This window comes from Anomaloglossus baeobatrachus, chromosome 6 (assembly GCF_048569485.1).
Source record: "Anomaloglossus baeobatrachus isolate aAnoBae1 chromosome 6, aAnoBae1.hap1, whole genome shotgun sequence".
NCBI classification, from domain to species: domain Eukaryota; kingdom Metazoa; phylum Chordata; class Amphibia; order Anura; family Aromobatidae; genus Anomaloglossus; species Anomaloglossus baeobatrachus.
The window spans coordinates 138,965,690-138,985,800 of record NC_134358.1 but is presented as its reverse complement, the minus strand read 5'-3'; positions in this window follow the sequence as shown (position 1 = coordinate 138,985,800).

The window sequence follows — 20,111 nt, the reverse complement described above, 5'->3', positions numbered from 1 at the left end:
ATATTAAAAAAAATCATACCGCTTTAAATTTCTACAAACTAAAGTGTTTCAAGCATGTGATGCACACTCAAACTCACCTGTGGGAAGTAACAGCTGTGGGCAATATGAAAGTCACACCTGAAACAAAAAAAAAAAAGAGACGACTCAATCTTTGCATTGTGTTTGTGTTTGCTATACTAAGCATTGAGAATAGAAAGCAGATAAAAGAACTGTTTGAACACTTCAGAACCAAAACTGATAAAAAATATCAACAAGCTCAAGGTTACAAGTCCATCTACAAAGATCTTGATGTTCCTTTGTCCTCAGTTCACAACATAATCAAGGAGTTCAAACCCATGGCACTGTAGTTAACCTCACTGCATGTGGATGGGACAGAAAAAATGATGGCAGATTGCAATGCAGGAAAGTCTGGATGGTAGATAAGCAGCCCCAATGAATTTCTAAAGAAAATTCAAGCTATCTTGCAGGCTCAGGGTGCATCAGTGTCAGCGGGAACTATTCATCTACATTTGAATAAAATGAAACACTATGGCAGGAGACCCAGGAGGACAACACTGCTGACACAGAGATACAGTTAGGTCCAGAAATATTTGGACAGTGACACAAGTTTTGTTATTTTAGCTGTTTACAAAAACATGTTCAGAAATACAATTATATATATATAATATGGGCTGAAAGTGCACACTCCCAGCTGCAATATGAGAGTTTTCACATCCAAATCGGAGAAAGGGTTTAGGAATCATAGCTCTGTAATGCATAGCCTCCTCTTTTTCAAGGGACCAAAAGTAATTGGACAAGGGACTCTAAGGGCTGCAATTAACTCTGAAGGCGTCTCCCTCATTAACCTGTAATCAATGAAGTACTAAAAGGTCTGGGGTTGATTACAGCTGTGTGGTTTTGCATTTGGAAGCTGTTGCTGTGACCAGACAACATGCGGTCTAAGGAACTCTCAATTGAGGTGAAGCAGAACATCCTGAGGCTGAAAAAAAAGAAAAAATCCATCAGAGAGATAGCAGACATGCTTGGAGTAGCAAAATCAACAGTCGGGTACATTCTGAGAAAAAAGGAATTGACTGGTGAGCTTGGGAACTCAAAAAGGCCTGGGGGTCCACGGATGACAACAGTGGTGGATGATCGCCGCATACTTTCTTTGGTGAAGAAGAACCCGTTCACAACATCAACTGAAGTCCAGAACACTCTCAGTGAAGTAGGTGTATCTGTCTCTAAGTCAACAGTAAAGAGAAGACTCCATGAAAGTAAATACAAAGGGTTAACATCTAGATGCAAACCATTCATCAATTCCAAAAATAGACAGCCCAGAGTTAAATTTGCTGAAAAACACCTCATGAAGCCAGCTCAGTTCTGGAAAAGTATTCTATGGACAGATGAGACAAAGATCAACCTGTACCAGAATGATGGGAAGAAAAAAGTTTGGAGAAGAAAGGGAACGGCACATGATCCAAGGCACACCACATCCCCTGTAAAACATGGTGGAGGCAACGTGATGGCATGGGCATGCATGGCTTTCAATGGCACTGGGTCACTTGTGTTTATTGATGACATAACAGCAGACAAGAGTAGCCGGATGAATTCTGAAGTGTACCGGGATATACTTTCAGCCCAGATTCAGCCAAATGCCGCAAAGTTGATCGGACGGCGCTTCATAGTACAGATGGACAATGACCCAAAGCATACAGCCAAAGCTACCCAGGAGTTCATGAGTGCAAAAAAGTGGAACATTCTGCAATGACCAAGTCAATCACCAGATCTTAACCCAATTGAGCATGCATTTCACTTGCTCAAATCCAGACTTAAGACGGAAAGACCCACAAACAAGCAAGACCTGAAGGCTGCGGCTGTAAAGGCCTGGCAAAGCATTAAGAAGGAGGAAACCCAGCGTTTGGTGATGTCCATGGGTTTCAGACTTAAGGCAGTGATTGCCTCCAAAGGATTCGCAACAAAATATTGAAAATAAAAATATTTTGTTTGGGTTTGGTTTATTTGTCCAATTACTTTTGACCTCCTAAAATGTGGAGTGTTTGTAAAGAAATGTGTACAATTCCTATAATTTCTATCAGATATTTTTGTTCAAACCTTCAAATTAAACGTTACAATCTGCACTTGAATTCTGATGTAGAGGTTTCATTTCAAATCCAATGTGGTGGCATGCAGAGCCCAACTCGCGAAAATTGTGTCACTGTCCAAATATTTCTGGACCTAACTGTATATAAAAAACTAAATTGCAGTTTTCCAAAATATGCGTGACTAAAGGTGGCTTTACACGCTACAAGATCGCTAAAGCGATCTCGTTGAGGGTCACGGAATTTGTGACTCACATCCGGCCGCTTTAGCGATGTCGTTGTGTGTGACACTTATGAGCGATTTTGAATCGTCGCAAAATCGTTCAAAATCGCTCATCGGTGACATGCCCCCCTCTTCCCAAATATCGTTGCTGCTGCAGTAACGATGTTGTTTGTCATTCCTGCGGCAGCACACATTGCTATGTGTGACACCGCTGAAACTACAAACATCTCCTAACCTGCGTCCACCGGAAAAGGAGGAAGGAAGAAGGTATCATAGTATCATAGTATCATAGTTTTTAAGGTTGAAGGGAGACTCTAAGTCCATCTAGTTCAACCCGTAGCCTAACATGTTGATCCAGAGGAAGGCAAAAAAAAACCCAATGTGGCAAACAAGTTCCAATGGGGAAAAAATTTCCTTCCTGACTCCACATCCGGCAATCAGACTAGTTCCCTGGATCAATACCCTGTCATAAAATCTAATATACATAACTGGTAATATTAAATTTTTCAAGAAAGGCATCCAGGCTCTGCTTAAATGTTAGTAGTGAATCACTCATTACAACATCATGCTGCAGAGAGTTCCATAGTCTCACTGCTCGTACAGTAAAGAATCCTCGTCTGTGATTATGATTAAACCTTCTTTCCTCAAGACGTAGCGGATGCCCCCGTGTTCCAGTCGCAGGCCTAGGTGTAAAAAGATCTTTGGAAAGGTCTCTGTACTGTCCCCTCATATATTTATACATTGTGATTAGATCCCCCCTAAGCCTTCGTTTTTCCAAACTAAATAACCCCAAGTTTAATAACCTGTCTTGGTATTGCAGCCCACCCATTCCTCTAATAATCTTGGTCGCTCTTCTCTGCACCCTCTCTAGTTCAGCTATGTCCTTCTTATATATCGGTGACCAGAATTGTACACAGTATTCTAAGTACGGTCGCACTAGTGACTTGTACAGAGGTAGAACTATATTTTTTTCATGAACACTTATACCTCTTTTAATACATCCCATTATTTTATTAGCCCTGGCAGCAGCTGCCTGACACTGTCCACTAAAGTGAAGTTTACCATCCACCCATACACCCAAGTCTTTTTCTGTGTCTGTTTTACCCAGTGTTCTACAATTAAGTACATAATCATAAATGTTATTTCCTCTACCCAAGTGCATGACCTTACATTTATCTACATTAAACTTCAATTGCCACTTCTCAGCCCAATCCTCCAATTTACATAAATCTCCCTGTAATATAAAATTATCCTCCTCTGTATTGATTACCCTGCAGAGTTTAGTATCATCTGCAAATATTGAAATTCTACTCCGCATGCCCCCAACAAGGTCATTTATAAATATGTTGAAAAGAAGCGGGCCCAATACTGACCCCTGTGGTACCCCACTATGAACTGAGACCCAGTCCGAGTACGTACCATTAATAACCACCCTTTGTTTCCTATCACTGAGCCAGTTTTTAACCCAGTTACACATATTTTCCCCTATCCCCATTATTCTCATTTTATGTACCAACCTTTTGTGTGGCACCGTATCAAAAGCTTTTGAAAAGTCCATATACACAACATCCACTGCATTTCCCTGGTCCAGGCTTGAACTTACCTCTTCATAGAAGCTGATCAAATTAGTTTGACAGGATCGATCCATCATAAACCCATGTTGATACTCTGTCATAAGGTTATTTTTCTTGAGATACTCCAGTATAGCATCTCTCAAGAAACCCTCAAGGATTTTACCAACCGTAGAGGTTAAACTTACCGGCCTATAATTTCCCGGCTCAGTTTTTGTCCCCTTTTTGAATATTGGCACCACATTTGCTATGCGCCAGTCCTGCGGTACCGACCCTGTTATTAAGGAATCTGAGAAAATTAAAAATAATGGTCTATCTATCACAGAACTCAATTCCTGTAGTACTCTGGGGTGTATGCCATCCGGGCCCGGAGATTTGTCAACCTTAGTGATTTCGAGGCGGCGGCGTACTTCCTGCTGGGTTAAGCAGGTAATATTCAAGGGTGAATTTATGGTATCACTGGTCATGTCATCTGCCATGGCATTTTCTTGTATAAAAACCGTAGAAAAAAAGTCATTCAGCAGGTTGGCTTTACCCTCATCTCCTTCCACCATTTCACCAAGACTATTTTTAAGGGGGCCAACACTATCGCTTTTCAGTTTTTTACTGTTTATGTAGTTAAAGAATATTTTAGGATTATTTTTACTTTCTCTCACAATGAGTCTCTCTGTCTCAAACTTAGCTAACTTAATTTGCTTTTTACATATTTTATTTAATTTTCTATAATTATATAATGCCTCATCACTACCTACCCTCTTTAATTCTTTTAAGGCTTTCTGTTTTTCTTTTATTGCTTTCCTTACAGCTCTATTTAGCCATAGGGGTTTCCTCCTATTTCTAGCATGTTTGTTCCCATAGGGTATATTTTCTGCACAAGCCCTATTCAGGATGCTCATAAAAGTCTCCCATTTGCTTTGTGTACTTTTATTACTTAGTACATCATCCCAGTTTATTGCACTAAGATCATCTCTCAACCGTTTAAAATTTGCTTTCCTGAAGTTTAGTGTCCTTGTAGCCCCTCTACTAGACATCTTACTAAAGAATACATGAAAACTTATTATTTTGTGATCACTATTCCCCAAGTAACCCCCAACTTGTATATTTGATATGCGGTCTGGCCTATTGGTTAGTACAAGGTCTAGTAGTGCTCCCCCTCTTGTGGGGTCCTGTACCATTTGTGAAAGGTAATTATCTTTCATTGTTATCAAAATTCTATTTCCTTTGCTGGAACTGCAAGTTTCTGTTCCCCAATTTATATCAGGATAGTTAAAGTCCCCCATAATAATTACCTCTCCGAGACTCGCTGCTTTATCAATTTGCTTTATGAGGAGATTCTCTACCTCTTCCATAATATTCGGCGTCTTATAACACACCCCTATCAGTATTTTATTATTCATTTTTCCCCCTATTATCTCCACCCATAGGGACTCTACATTCTCAGTACCCTCACATATGTTGTCACGCAGGATGGGTTTTAAGGATGATTTTACATATAGACACACACCTCCCCCTCGCTTATTTGTACGGTCATTCCTGAATAGGCTATAACGCTGTAAATTAACAGCCCAGTCATAGCTCTCATCCAGCCATGTCTCTGATATCCCCACTATATCATAATTTTCTTCCAACAATATTAATTCTAATTCCTCCACCTTATTTGTGAGGCTTCGGGCATTAGTGTACATGCACGTTACGTATGACTCTGTACCTGTATTCCTGCTTACTGTATTAACTGTCCTAACCCTTCCCCCCGTACCACCCCCAATTTCATTACTTGTGCCCTGGTCACTATCTGCACTACATTCCCCTTCTATAAAGTGAATACCCTTTATAGAAGGGGATCCGGCCGCTCATCTTCACCCCTCCTTTTCTATTGGACGACGGTTCAGTGACGCTGCTGTGACATCACTGTGACGCTGAATGAACCGCCCCCTTAGAAAGGAGGCAGTTCGCCTGTCACAGCGACGTCGCTGCACAGGTATGTGCATGTAATGCTGCCTTAGCGATAATGTTCGCTACGGCAGCGATCACCACATAACGTTACAACAACGGGGGCGGGTGCTATCGTGCTCGACATCGCTAGCAATTGCTAGCAATGTCGCAGCGTGTAAAGCAGCCTTAAGGCAAAGTTGTTCTAGGAAAGCATCTTGTGGACAGATGAAACCAAGGTAGAACCTTTTGGTAGCACACATAATTCTACTGTTTACTGAGGCAAACAAAGAAAAAAACACAGTACTTACAGTTAAATATAGTGGAGGGTCAAAGATGTTTTTGGGTAGTTTTGCTGCCTCTTGCACTGGGTGCATTGACTGTATGAAAAGCATAATGAAATCTGGAGATTACCAAAGGATCTTTAGTCACAATGTAGTGCCCTGTGTCAGAGATGGGTTTGCATCTTAGGTCATGGGTCTTCCAGCAGGATAATGACCTCAAACATACTCAAAGAAGCCCCCATAAATGGATGGAAACAAAGTATTGGAGAGTTCTGGAGTGTCCAGTGATGAGTCAGGATGTTAATCCTATTGAACACCTGTGGAGAGATCTTAAAATTGATGTTGGGAGAAGGCACTCCAATTATGAGAGTCCAGGAGCAGTTTGCAAAAGAAGATTGGTCCAAAATGTTAGTTGAGAGGTATAAGAAGATTGTTGATGGTTTTAGGAAGTGATTGATAGCAGTTATCTATTCCATGGGGTGTACACTCAAATATTACTTTGAGGGTGCTATCAATTTTGTTCTGCCGATTCTTGAAGTTTTGTGTGAAATTATGTCTAATTTGCATTTTTTTCCTCTGTTTTTTTTGTGCTATTGCGATGCACACAGTAGATAAACGTGTACAACAAAACGTGTAATTTTCTGGGAGAAATACTTCATTTTCTGGGCAATTTCAAGGGTGCAAACACTTTCGCCCATGACTGTATGATCTGCTGCCTCAGGCATTTAAGAAGTGAGCACAGTGTTTTTTGTTTGTTTATTTTTTATTACATTTGCTGATAATTTTGATTAGCTATCTGACAACATACATTTTTCTCACTTTACTTCCCCAACTTAGACTACTTAGTGCTGATGACACACAAATCAGATTACAAAAATATTTAAATACAAGTTGTAATGTAACAAAGTAAGGAAAAAGCAAAGGGGGGTGAATACTTTTGATAAGCACTGTACATCTTTAGTGTACTATTTGGGGTGTCAAATGCTTCCATGTTAAGTTTGTTTAGTACAAAATGCAGTATAAGCAGGTAAAATGATAAGTGAAGGGTGATATAGAGGGAAATATGATCAGTGTCCTCATACATAAATATTATATATAGAAGAAGAGTAAGACACGACAGAAATAGGTGCAGGGGGTGATGGAAAAAAATTGCTGAACTGCTTCTTTAAGACATTATTTAAAAAGTTTAGCTGCTATATGAGAGAACATGAGAGAATACAATTAATTTTGTATTGTGTCGAAACAATCTTGCCTTATAACTGAATGCTGTCATAGGGTTCAGCTAACATTGATGGGTTGGGAAGCTTCACATTTCTACACACAACCCCGCGGCTCTTATTGGTGCATAGTTAATTTTTTGGGATACTATATAAGCTAGTCACATGATGTAATAAAACAGAAACTCTCAGTACACCACAAATGTGTGTGTTGTATTGATTTCTCCAAGCGCTTGTAAAACAAATCTTATTAATTTGGAGTTCCAATGGCATGGAAAGAGTGAATTTCGCTCACACTGAACTGCTTCTTTAAGACAATAGTCCAAAAGTTTAGCTGCAATCTTTCGCATATGGCATTAATCTATTTATATCATGTGTTTGTAAGATTCTTTAAGTGATGCAGCAGACAGTAAATGTAAAGGCATTACAAGACTTAGAAATGTATGTGCTAACTATTGATTTTGTGACAGCAGAAGTCAGAAATATTATACATAAATTTAACTATGGACATTGATAACAAAATAATTGATGGGCTAATTATTAACTCTGTATGAAGAAATCTGGAGATGAAACATGTAGAGTCCTACTGGTGTAACATTTCGACCCATGGTTAGTATTAATTATTGACATTGTATGATTTCAGTAAGATTTATTCCTTACTTTTTCTTGACCCACTGGCCTCCATGATGCTGTGCATTTTAATAGCCAACATACATTCTATCATGATTACAATGCTTTCTTGTGTAAAATGTTATGTACAGTAATGATTGTGATTATAGGCACAAAACAAAGATATATTTATCTGAGATTTAGCAGTTTGGTACAACAATGTGTAATATTAAAGCTCACTAATATGTCTTTTGGAGAATGCCATTGTCATTTTCCTTTGTGTTTCTCGTATGAAGCTGGAGGCAAACACGTTCAGTTTTGACCTATACCACTTATAGTGCCATATTATACATCACTAAAGTCCATTATCTTCAATCACATATGGAAAGATGTTCCTATTGATCAAAACTCATGTCACAATAATTGGTTAATGTTCAAATTATAGTAATATTGTAAAGCAATAAGGAAAATAGGAACCTACCAACTGATAATGTTATTTGAAGTATATAGAGCTAGTGCTCCTTTCCCATATGTATGGATGCTTCAAGTCATCTGGACACTTCACACACCACATAAAAAGCACTAAGAAATGTACTTCAGATCCAGACAATATAGAAAAAATAATGCTACTACTTGGCAAGAACAAGATGTGCAATTACAGAGTGTAGTCATGTAGTTTGCTATATGATGGTTTTATGATGTAGCAATTTCTTGAGATTAAAAGATTGGCATGTAGGAATCTAAAACCAAATACATTTCTTTGCCACATGTACCATTTTTTGATGAAAACAATAAAATAAAATGAATGTCGCCAGCTTCCATCAAAAATTAATTGAATAGAATAAATGTACCGCTAATCTTAATTGTCTTAATTGTACAAAACCTCTAATTGCCCAGAAGAGCTGTATTCAAAGTGAAGAGGCAAAGGCTTGTCAACAAGCAAGTAAAACAAAATTGTCCCAATATGTAATGCGGTTTCTTATTTGTGTACCCTGAAGAGAGCATGCTTCCGGGCAATACAGCTTAGATATACAACCCACTGAACAAGCATAGAAGATGTGCGTGAGCGTCTAAGGGCAAACGCAGGAACAGCTCAGGAGAAAAATATGGCAGGTCAGCCAACAAGAAGTCAGCAATTGTAGAGCCAGTGAAGGCAGCCCTGGCAGCATGATGGACAAAAGAGTAGATGTACCATTGAAACTAATGGCAGCAGAACAATGTAGAGAACAGACAGCAGACAGCCAGGTAAGACAACAAATTGGACTCCCAGTCAGTGGCATAACTAGAATCTGATGGGCCCCAGTGCACAGGTTTAGCCTGGGCCTCCCATATGTTTGTCAGATGTATGGGCCATTGTAGCATTCTAAATCCTGTAAATACATACAAGTTGCCCCAGCTTTCATTGTGCAGTAATGTCCCCCACCCTGTACTAATGTTCCCCATCTTGGGCCACTTCCTTGTAAATATGCCCCCCATCCTGGTAAATATTTCCACATCATGGCCCCATCCTGGTGTATGACCCCAACAATGGATGTAGTCTGGTATATATGGTCCCATACTGGTATACAGCCCCCCATCCTGCTATATAGCACCCCATCCTTGACTATAGCCCCCTCATCCTGATATATAGCCACCTCATCCTGGTATATTGCCACCTCATCCTGGTATATAGCCACCTCATCCTGGTATATGATCACCTCATCCTGGTGTATAGTCCCTTCATCCTTGTATATAGCCACCTCATCCTGGTATATAGACACCTCATCCAATTATATAATCACCTCATCGTGGTATATAATCACTTCATCCTGGTATATAGTCACCTCATCCTGGTATATAGCTACCTCATCCTGGTATATAGCGCCCCATCCTTGAATATGGCCCCCTCATCCTGGTATATAGCCACCTCATCCTGGTATATAGTCACCTCATCCTGGTATATAGCCACCTTATCCTGGTATATAATCACCTCATCCTGGTATGTAGTGCCCCATCCTGGTATATAGCCCTCTATACTGGTATACAGCCCCCCACCGCGCTGCACACAGTAAAAACAAATGATTGTACTCACCTACCCTGCGCTCCCCTGGCATCCTCCTGCAACGCTGGTGTGGTGGCAACTGACCAGCATTTAAGCGGCACATTGCATGACGTCAGTGTCATGTGCTGCCACTTATAGCACTGGCAGCTATCAGCATATTCTCTGCTCTCCATGTTGCTTCCTTGTATTAGCTATGTTGGCAGAGGCCTTCGATGACGTCATGCCCATGTCACCAGAGAGGTGGCCCTTCTGGTTACATGGGCATGACATCAGCTAAGGTCCTTTAAGCCACTGCGACTTACATTTTACTGTTACCGTAGTAGATATAGACATGCGGACCCAGAAGCAACAGCATCACCGGTTGAATACTCAGCAGTGTTTGTGCAGGTACAGGAGGTCATCAGAGTATCTAATGAACTCGGATGACCTCCTGACGACATCACCGCGACACCAGTGCTTCTGGGTGTCTCGCGGTTGTCGTCAGAAGATCATCCAAATTAAAGGTATAAAGGCTCAGATAAAGGCCTGAATTCAGTTTGGGTTTGGTTCAATAAAGGCTTGCGCGCACCCTTGGCTCTGCTCTGCAAGCTGTGCCGCGGGGGTTCGCTCATCTCTACCTAGAATCCACTGGCTGGAGGATATCATCTGCCATTAAGTGAGAATTTTTTTTAATTCAGCTGCCTGCGAAGTTGGCATCATTGTTTGTCTTGATTTAGGGAGACAAATACATTTCTGCCTTTCCCCCTTCAGGATAGCTCCAACATCCAGTTTTCCCTTTACTTCTGTATTGGGGAAGTTGGTTTTGTTGCGAACGAAAAAATCTTTTTTAGGGTTTTTCTGTTCTGGCAGAGATTTTTTTCTTGTCTGCTGCATTTTCTAACAATTATTCCAAGGTTTGAAACTAAGACATATTCACCTTGGAAGGGGATGGATCACAGCTTTACTTTAGATGTTATGTCCCCACTCCATAGTTTCAGCCAGAGGACACTCCTTGGAGAGTTTGGTAAGACTACTGACTTTGCTACTACTCAAACTGATTCAGCAGAGGCATCATACACTCCTCACATATTTTTAAATATTTTATTAAATCTTTTCATGGGACAACACTGAAGATATGACACTTTGGTACAATGTAAAGTAGTGAGTGAACAGCTTGTATAACAGGGTAAACTTGGTGTGCCGTCTAAATAACTCAACACACAGCCATTATTATCAATCCCAATAGCAACAAAAATGAGTACACCCCTAATGGAAAATGGTCAAACTGTGCCCAAAGTGTCAATATTTTTTGTGGCCGACATTATTTTAAAGCACTGCCTTAACTCTTGGCTTGGAGTTCACTAGAGCTTCATAGATTTCTAATGTAATCTTCATCCACTCCTCCATGATGACATAACAAATCTAATGGATGTCAAAGACCTTGCGCTCCTCCACCTTCTGTTGGAGGATGCCCCATAGATGCTCATTGGGGTTTAGGTCAGAAGACATGCTTTGCCAATCTATCACCTTTATCTTCAGTTTCTTTAGCAAGGCAGTGGTCATCTTGGAGGGTTGTTTGGGGTTGTTATGTTGGAATACTGCCCTGGGGACCAGTATCTAAATGTAGGGGATCATGCTCTACTTCATTAAGTCACACTACATATTGGAATTCAGAGTTCCCTCACTGAACTGTAGCTCCTTACAGCCAGGAACACTCATGCAGGCCCAAACCATGACACCCCCACCCACATGCTTAACTATAGGCAAGACAGACTTGTCTTTGTACTCCTCATCTGGCTGCCACCACACATGGGACACCATCTGTATCAAACAAGTTTATCTTGGTCTCATCCGATCATTCCAGTAATCCATGTCCTTAGTCTGCTTGTCTTCAGCAAACTGTTTGCAGACATCTTGTGCATCATCTTTAGAAGAGTCTCCCTTTTTGGATGACAGCCATGCAGACACATTTGATGTTGTGTGTGGCATCTGACCTGAGCACTGAGCACTCAGGTCTATTTTGAAAAGACCCCCTCTGGATATGATGTTGAGCATGTGCACTCAGCTTCTTTCATCGACCATGGCGAGGTATGTTCTGACTAGAACCTGTCTTTTTAAACCACTGCATGGTTTTGGCCAGCATTCTTCAGTTCAGTTTCATGGGGTTGGCAGTCGTCTTATAGCCTAGGCCATCTTTATGAAAAGCAACATTTCTTTTGATCAGATAATCAGTGAATTCTTTGCCATTAGATGTAATATTGAACTTTCAGTGACCAGTATGAGAGACTGTGTGAGTGATAACACCAATTTTAATACATCTTCTCCCCATTCACACCTGACACTTCGTACGTCTAGTGAGTCACATGAGACTAAGGAGGAAAAATGGCTAGATTGGCTAAAATTTGTCCATTTTCTATTAGAAGTGTAATAACTTTTGTTGCCAAGAGTTTTGACATTAATGGCTGTGTAGCACCCACGGGGCAGGGGTTAAACATACTCATCGCCGGGCCAGAGGTGTTGGGTCCAGGATGTTACGGGTGGCCCTGCCCGGCTTGGTGGCCCCGAGGTGTACAATAAAAGGGGGATGAGGATAGGATGATGAAGGTAGTGGAGAGTTGTCTTGTGATGCCACCTACGGTATGCGGCCAAGAATTAGCCGCCACTGTGGTCGCTGTCCTCTCGGGTGGGTGATATTGCAGCTAGGATAGTTCAGCTTCCTGCAGGTGAAGCTAGGCCCCAGGGAGGATGATGGAGGTAGTAGTGACTGTTGACGCCAAAGCATGGGGCGACAGCATCGGCAATGAAGGGGCGAACACAGTAGTCGCAGTTCCAGGTTTTTACTCACTGTCCGTGGGTTGCCCGGGAGGTGCCGGTCTCCGCCGTGATATGGGCTCCAGCCGATCCCAGATAAGTTGGAGGTAGCCACCGGTGTTTGAAAGAGTCCTTTCCTAAGGGATGCCCCCTTCATAAGTGAGGAACCCGGGCTGAGCCTCGCACTCCAAGCCTCGGGTATCATGAAGAAAAGAGAAGAAAGTGGTGTTGTGTCGCCAGAACAGAAGTCCCGACTTGACTGAAGATTGTGTCCAGGTTGCTCCTACTTCTACTCCAAGTGGTGCCCGCTCCCAGGTGGTTGTACTAGTGACTGGGAAAGTCCCATGCTTCGTGATGGCCACCCCCAGCCTACCCTAGTCCAGTTCCCAGTGAGAAGGCACCTAAGCTGCATGTAAGGTGAAATGGGGAAACATCGGTGATTAACCCCCTCCTTACCCGAGATGAAAATTGCACCTTAAGTGAGGTGCAGTACCCTGTGGCAACTGAAGCCGCAGGGGTGCCACACCTGTGTGTTGAGTTATTTACAGAACACACCCCATTTAAACTGTTACAGTGGGGAAAATAAGTATTTGATATACTGCTGATTTGGCAAGTTTTCCCACCTACAAAGAATGGAGAGATGTGTAATTTTTATTGTAGGTACATTTCAACTGTCACAGGAAGATTTCATAAAAAAAATACAGAAGATAACATTGTATGATTTTTAAAAAAAATTAATTTGCATTTTATTGCATGATCTGTATGTAGGAGTGGGCAAATGTCTCTGCTGCAGTGTGTGAAAACTTGACCAAGAACTACAGGAAACATTTAACCTGTTATTGAAAACAAAGGTATCTCTACCAAATATAAACTTCTTTTTTTCCTATTATATTGTGTTTCATGTAATAAGATGCAAAGTAATTATTTAAAAATCATATAATGTGATTTTCTGGATTTTCTTTTATTCTGTCTGTCACAGTTAAAGTGTATCTCAGTGTGTCCACACATATCCTGTCCACCGCCATTAACTTGAGAATGGCGGCAGCTATAGGCATAGAAGTGGTGTCTAGGTATAGTAAAGTATCCATGCGCTACGCAATGAAACCACCTATAGCACCACCTCGTGGAAAACATCGGAGCTAGCATTTTTATCTCGAAAACGGAATGAGATAGAGAAAAAAAGTGAAATACAAAGTTGTAGGGAATCATCAATTCAATACGAATCGACGCCTTGCAGAAATGCTATGATTAGAACGTGGAAAAGTCACAAGGCTGCGGACGTGAAGCGATACCTCATGGAGACCTTCCCACAAGTCATTGGGTATGGTGGCTGCAGGGACTGGCCTCCGGGCTCACCTGACCCCATTAGACTTATTTCTGTGAGGTCACATCAAACAGCAGGTGCATGCGACTTCTCCACCAACATTGCAGGACCTATGATGATGTGTTACAGATGCTTGTGCAAACCTGTCACCTACCATATTGCACAATGTGCAGCAAGATACAGTATTCTGTCCAGAGTCCAGATGTACATTGTAGCTGACGGTGGCCACTTTGAGCATCAAAGTTAAATGAGTGCCATATGCGTGATCAGCATTCCATGTTTTGGGGGGGTCATGGGTTTCATATCATAGCTTTTTTGTATGCAAGGTGTCGATTCGCATTGAATTGATGATGCCCTACAACTTTGTAATTCACTTTTTTTCTCTATCTTGTTCCGTTTTCGAGATAAAAATGCTAACTCCATTGTTTTCCACCAGGTGGCGCTTTAGGTGGTTTCATTGTGTAGCGCATGTATCCTTTACTATACCTAGACACCACTTCTATGCCTATAGCTGCCACCGTTCTCAAGTTAATGGCGGTGGACAGGATATGGGTGGACACACTGTATAATAAAAATTACAGACCTCTCCTTTCTTTGTAGGTGGGAAAACATGCAAAATCAGCAGTGTATCAAATATTTCTTTTCCCCACTGTATACAAGCTGTAAACTGACGACTTTACATTGTATCTAAGTGTCATATCTTCAGTGTTGAGCTATGGAAAGATATATTACACTCCATGGTGTAATAGCTGTAAGGCATTATCTGTAAACCCGTATAGCCACATCTGACATCATGTGAGCCCGCACTCTCTTCAACAATGTGTTTAACAGAGTTAAGATTTTTTTTTACTTTGCCATCCACAACAATCAATTTGCAAATTGCATGGAATTCAACTCGAAGACGATTCCCAGTGGACTGATTTGAATATTATTAGTGGATATGTATCTCAGCTAGGAGGTGTCATAATAAAGAAAAAATATCTAACAAATCTATTCAATATTTAAGGAGGACCAAGTGCAGAGTCCAGCTTCATTTTATTCATGCTTCTCTCCTGATTAATCCATTTTTTTTTATTTAATTCTCTCTACAAGTCTAGATATATGGGTTAGAGATGATGGATTGTGAGATTATTCTAGTTCGGTAAAGTACGTAAATTCTATAGGGAAATTTGATTTGCATCAAAGCTATTATAATATAGACCTCTGAGCTTAAAAAGCATAGAAAGTAAAAAAAAAAATAATACTCAACTCACTAGTCCTGGGACAGGTAAGCCATAGTATTAGCATTTTTTTGGTTTACTTTTTGACGGCTTTATGCTCCTTGGTTCAGCAAAATGGTGGTTGTTGCTGGCAGTGATGTGCAAAAAACAGCATTCTGCAAAATACAAATTTTTGTAAAATTTGAGAATACAATTCATCTCCAATAAATTCACTCGTCATCTCTAGTATGAGCTTTTTTATTTTGTGCTAATTTGTTTGATCTTTACATAGAGTGTATTGTTCACAGAGTAATAGCCTAAACATATTGCACCAAAGAATCCTGTAAGCTATGCCACCTTGGAAATTTCCTTTAGACTTTGCAAATACTTGCTACTTTGTGTTGACATATTGCATAAAATCCCAATAAAACACATTTAAATTTGTGGGTGTAACGTGATAAATGTGGCAAAATTCACCGGATTTGGTTACATTTTCAAGGTACTGCGCATGTTCTATTCAAATTTTTGAGCCAAACTCAGCCAAGCAAATTTATGCTTTAAAAAAGAGAGCACATCAAATGGATTACTTGGCTGGCTGCTTTGGTTAACCCTATGAAATTTTTAGTTTTAAAAAAAATGGAAAATTCACTGATGCCAAAAATTGACAAATACAAACATATGAGAAACAAACTATTGTAATGATTTAAAACAGTCTTTTTTGCAATTACAGAAATAAAATAGACATTAATAAAGCCTAACATGGCTCAAAGGTAGTCACTTCTTGAATCAGAAACTGAAAGCAATTAAAGTTCAGATTAGAAAGTAAAAAAAAAAGCTAAATTTACAAAAAAAACCCACACTTTTAGACAATGCAGATTTTGCCTGGAAAAGGGCTTGACTGTTATGTAAGTTTTGTTGTGCATTTGCAGGGCTTAAAATCACATTATCAAAATAAAACTCCTAAAAATATATACTTTATATATACTATATACAGTGGGTGAAATAAGTTTTGAACATGTCACTATTTTTCTAAGTAAATATATTTCTAAAGGTGCTATTGCTATCTCACCAGATGTTGGCAACAACCCATCCACTCAACACAGGCAACAGAAATCAACCAATGGAAGTTCATAAATTTAGTGATGTGTAATAATGAAAAATGACACAGGGAAAAAGTATTGAATACGCTTACTTTAATATATTTAATACAATGTACAAAAGCCTTTGTTGGTGATGACAGCTTCAAGATGCCTCTTTATGGAGAAACTAGTCACATGCATTACTCAGGTGGGATTTTGGCCATTCTTTCACACAAACACACTACCAGTCCTGAAAGTTCTGTTGGCTACTTCTATGAACTTTAAGCTTTAGTTCCTTACATGAATTTTCTATTCGATTCATGTCAGATGATTGGCTGGGCCATTCTAGCAGCTTTATTTTCTTTCTCTGAAACTAATTGAGAATTTACTTGACTGTGTGTGTGTGGAATGATTGTCTTACTGAAATGTCCACCATTCTTTCATATTCATCATCCTGGTAGATGGCAGCAGATTTTTATCAAGAATGTCTATGTACATTTATCCATTCATCCTTCCTTCGATTATGTGAAGGTGGTCAATGCCATATGCTTAAAGAAGTTGTCCGACCGCAAAATATGTTGGGTTTTTTAAGCTAATCTGTACTGTATTGTTATTTAAAACATCCCTACATTATTTTTTTTTTGTTTCTAACTTTTGTTCCTCTTGAAATTTTACTTTATTCTCTGAAGCCACTTTATTTACCTGCAGATCAACCAAACATGACATGTTTGACTGGCAAACTTCACAGTCACAGCTGGCACCGCATAGCCTCAGTGTCCAGCCCTGCCCTCTGCACACTCATTGTGTATAGCACCTAACGGGAGTCTATAGTAGATATACACCATGTGTGTTTGGTATATACAGGGTGGGCCATTTATATGGATATACCTAAAAAAAATGGGAAAAGTTGGTGATATCAACTTCCTGTTTGTCGCTCATTAGTATATGGGAAGGTTGAACTTTTCAAGATGGGTGGAGGCCATGGCGGCCATTTTGAAGTTGGACATTTTGGATCCAACTTTATTTTTTCCAATGGGAAGAGGGTCATGTAACACTTCAAACCTATTGAGAATTTCACAAGAAAAACAATGGTGTGCTTGGTTATTACGTAACTTTATTTGTTCATTAGTTATTTACAATTTTATGACCACTTATAAAATGTGTTCAAAGTGCTGTCCATCGTGTTGGATTGTCAATGCAACCCTCTTCTCCCACTCTTGACACACTGATAGCAACACTGCAGAAAAAATGCTAGCACAGGCTTCCAGTATCCATTGTTTCAGATGCTGCATATCTTGTATCTTCACAGCATAAACAATTGCCTTCAGATGACCCCAAAGATAAAAGTCTAAGGGGGTCAGATCAGGAGACCTTGGTGGCCATTCAACTGACCCACGATGACCAATCCACTTTCCAGGACACTGTTTATGTAGGAAAGCTCGGACCTGTGATGGTGTACCACCACATAATGGGTGTCACATCTGAGCATTCACCAAAAGGTTCTATCTTCATCTCATCAGACCACAGAATCTTATTTCTCATAGTCTGGGAGTCCTTCATATGTTTTTTTGCAAACTCAATGCGGGCTTTCATATGTCTTGCACTGAGGAGAGGCTTCTGTCGGACCACTCTGCCATGAAGGCCCGACTGCTGGAGGGCTGTGGTGATAGTTGACTTTGTGGAACCTTCTCCCATCTCCTTACTGCATCTCTGGAGCTCAGCCACAGGGATCTTGGGGTTCTTTTTTACCTCTCTCATGAAGGCTCTTCTCCCACGATTACTCAGTTTAGCTGGACGGCCATGTCTAGAAACAGTCCTGGTGGTCCAAAACTTCTTCCATTTGAGAATTATGGAGGCCACTGTGCTCTTAGGAACCTTGAGTACTGCAGAAATTATTTTGTAACTGTGGCCAGATCTGTGCCTTGCCACAATTCTGTCTCTGAGCTCCTTGGGCAGTTGCTTTGACCTCATGATTCTCATTTGGTCTGACATTCACTGTGAGCTGTGAGGTCTTATATAGACAGGTGTGTGCCTTTCCAAATCAAGTCCTATTAGTTTAATTAAACACAGCTGGACTCCAATGAAGAAGTAGAACCATCTCAAGGAGAATCACAAGGAAATGGACAACATGTGACTTAAATATGTATGTCTGAGCGAAGGGTCTGAATACTTATGACCATGATATTTCAGTTTTTCTTGTTTAATAAATTTGCAAACATTTCTACATTTCTGTTTTTTTTTCTGTCAGGATTAGAGATGAGCGAACCGGTCCCGGTTCGGCTCGAGGCCGGTTCGCCGAACGGGGGTCCCGTTCGAGTTCGGTTCGTCGAACGTTCGACGAACCGAACTCGAACGTATAGGCTATAATGGGAGGCAATCACAAACACATAAAAATGCATTATAAATGTACACAAACAGTTAATAAACATTGCCATAACACTTACCGGTCCTCGCGATCCCTTCTGCACTCTGTCTCCTGCCGCTATTCCATCCGATGATCGCTGAATCCTCCCGGTGACCTGCACTGCCAGCAGAGAAGCAGGACCTATCGTGACGTCAAAATAGCCATGTGACCAGTCACGTGGCTATTATCTCATTGGCTACAGACTGGTCACATGACTATGACACGTCATGTAGGACCTGCGAGTGCATCTCTCCGGTACACGGTGCACATATGTGTATCGCCGTGTACCGGCGACATGCTCTAGCACACGGTCGACTCCCCGTTCCGTTAGGGACCGGCTGACACAGCCGGTCATTAACGGAGATCACCGTTGCCATAGCAACGCAGTTAGCGGTGACGTCACCGCTAACCGCGGCTCCGGGAGCACCGTTGCTATGGTAACGCGTCTGTCAGCGTTACCGCTAGCAGCCAGCAGTGATCACTCACGGAGTGAAGGCTGCACGCTGCTTCCCGATTGTAGTGAGCATTGTAGTTAGGATGGAGGTTCCCCAGCCCCAAGTGATGCCCCTCACTACAATCGTCACTACTACTACACTAGAAAGAAAGAAGACAGAAGAGCAGGATCGTGGAGGGCTGACAGGGGTAATAAAGATGGAGTCTCTAATGTGTCTGTGTATTTATTTCTATTAAAGTATTTTTTCTCTGTGTGGTGTCTTTTTTTAACCCTTTATTGGAGATTCTTAATGGCCGGGTCAAACGTGCCTGACATTAAGAATCTCTGGCTTAATACTGGCTGGTAAAACAAAGCCAGTATTAACTCATGATTACCCAACAAGCCACCCGGCTCCAGGGCTGTTGGAAGAGTTGGATACAGCGCCAGATGATGGCGCTTCTATGAGAGCGCCATTTTCTGGGACGGCTGCGGACTGAAATCCGCAGCAGAGGCGCCCACAAACCTTGGGCTAACCTGTGCTGCGGATTCCAATCCCCAGCTGCCTAGTTGTACCCGGCTGGACACAAAAAAAAGGCGAAGCCCACGTCATTTGTTTTTTAATTATTTCATAAAATAAGTGAAATAATTAAAAAAAAACGGGCTTCCCTATATTTTTGGTTCCCAGCCGGGTACAAATAGGCAACTGGGGGTTGGAGGCAGCCCGTGGCTGCCAGCTGTACCTGGCTAGCATACAAAAATATGGCGAAGCCCACGTCATTTTTTTGGTGGGCAAAAAACTTCTGCATACAGTCCTGGATGGAGTATGCTGAGCCTTGTAGTTCTGCAGCTGCTGTCTGCTCTTCTCCATACAGACAGACAGCAGCTGCAGAACTACAAGGCTCAGCATACTCCATCCAGGACTGTATG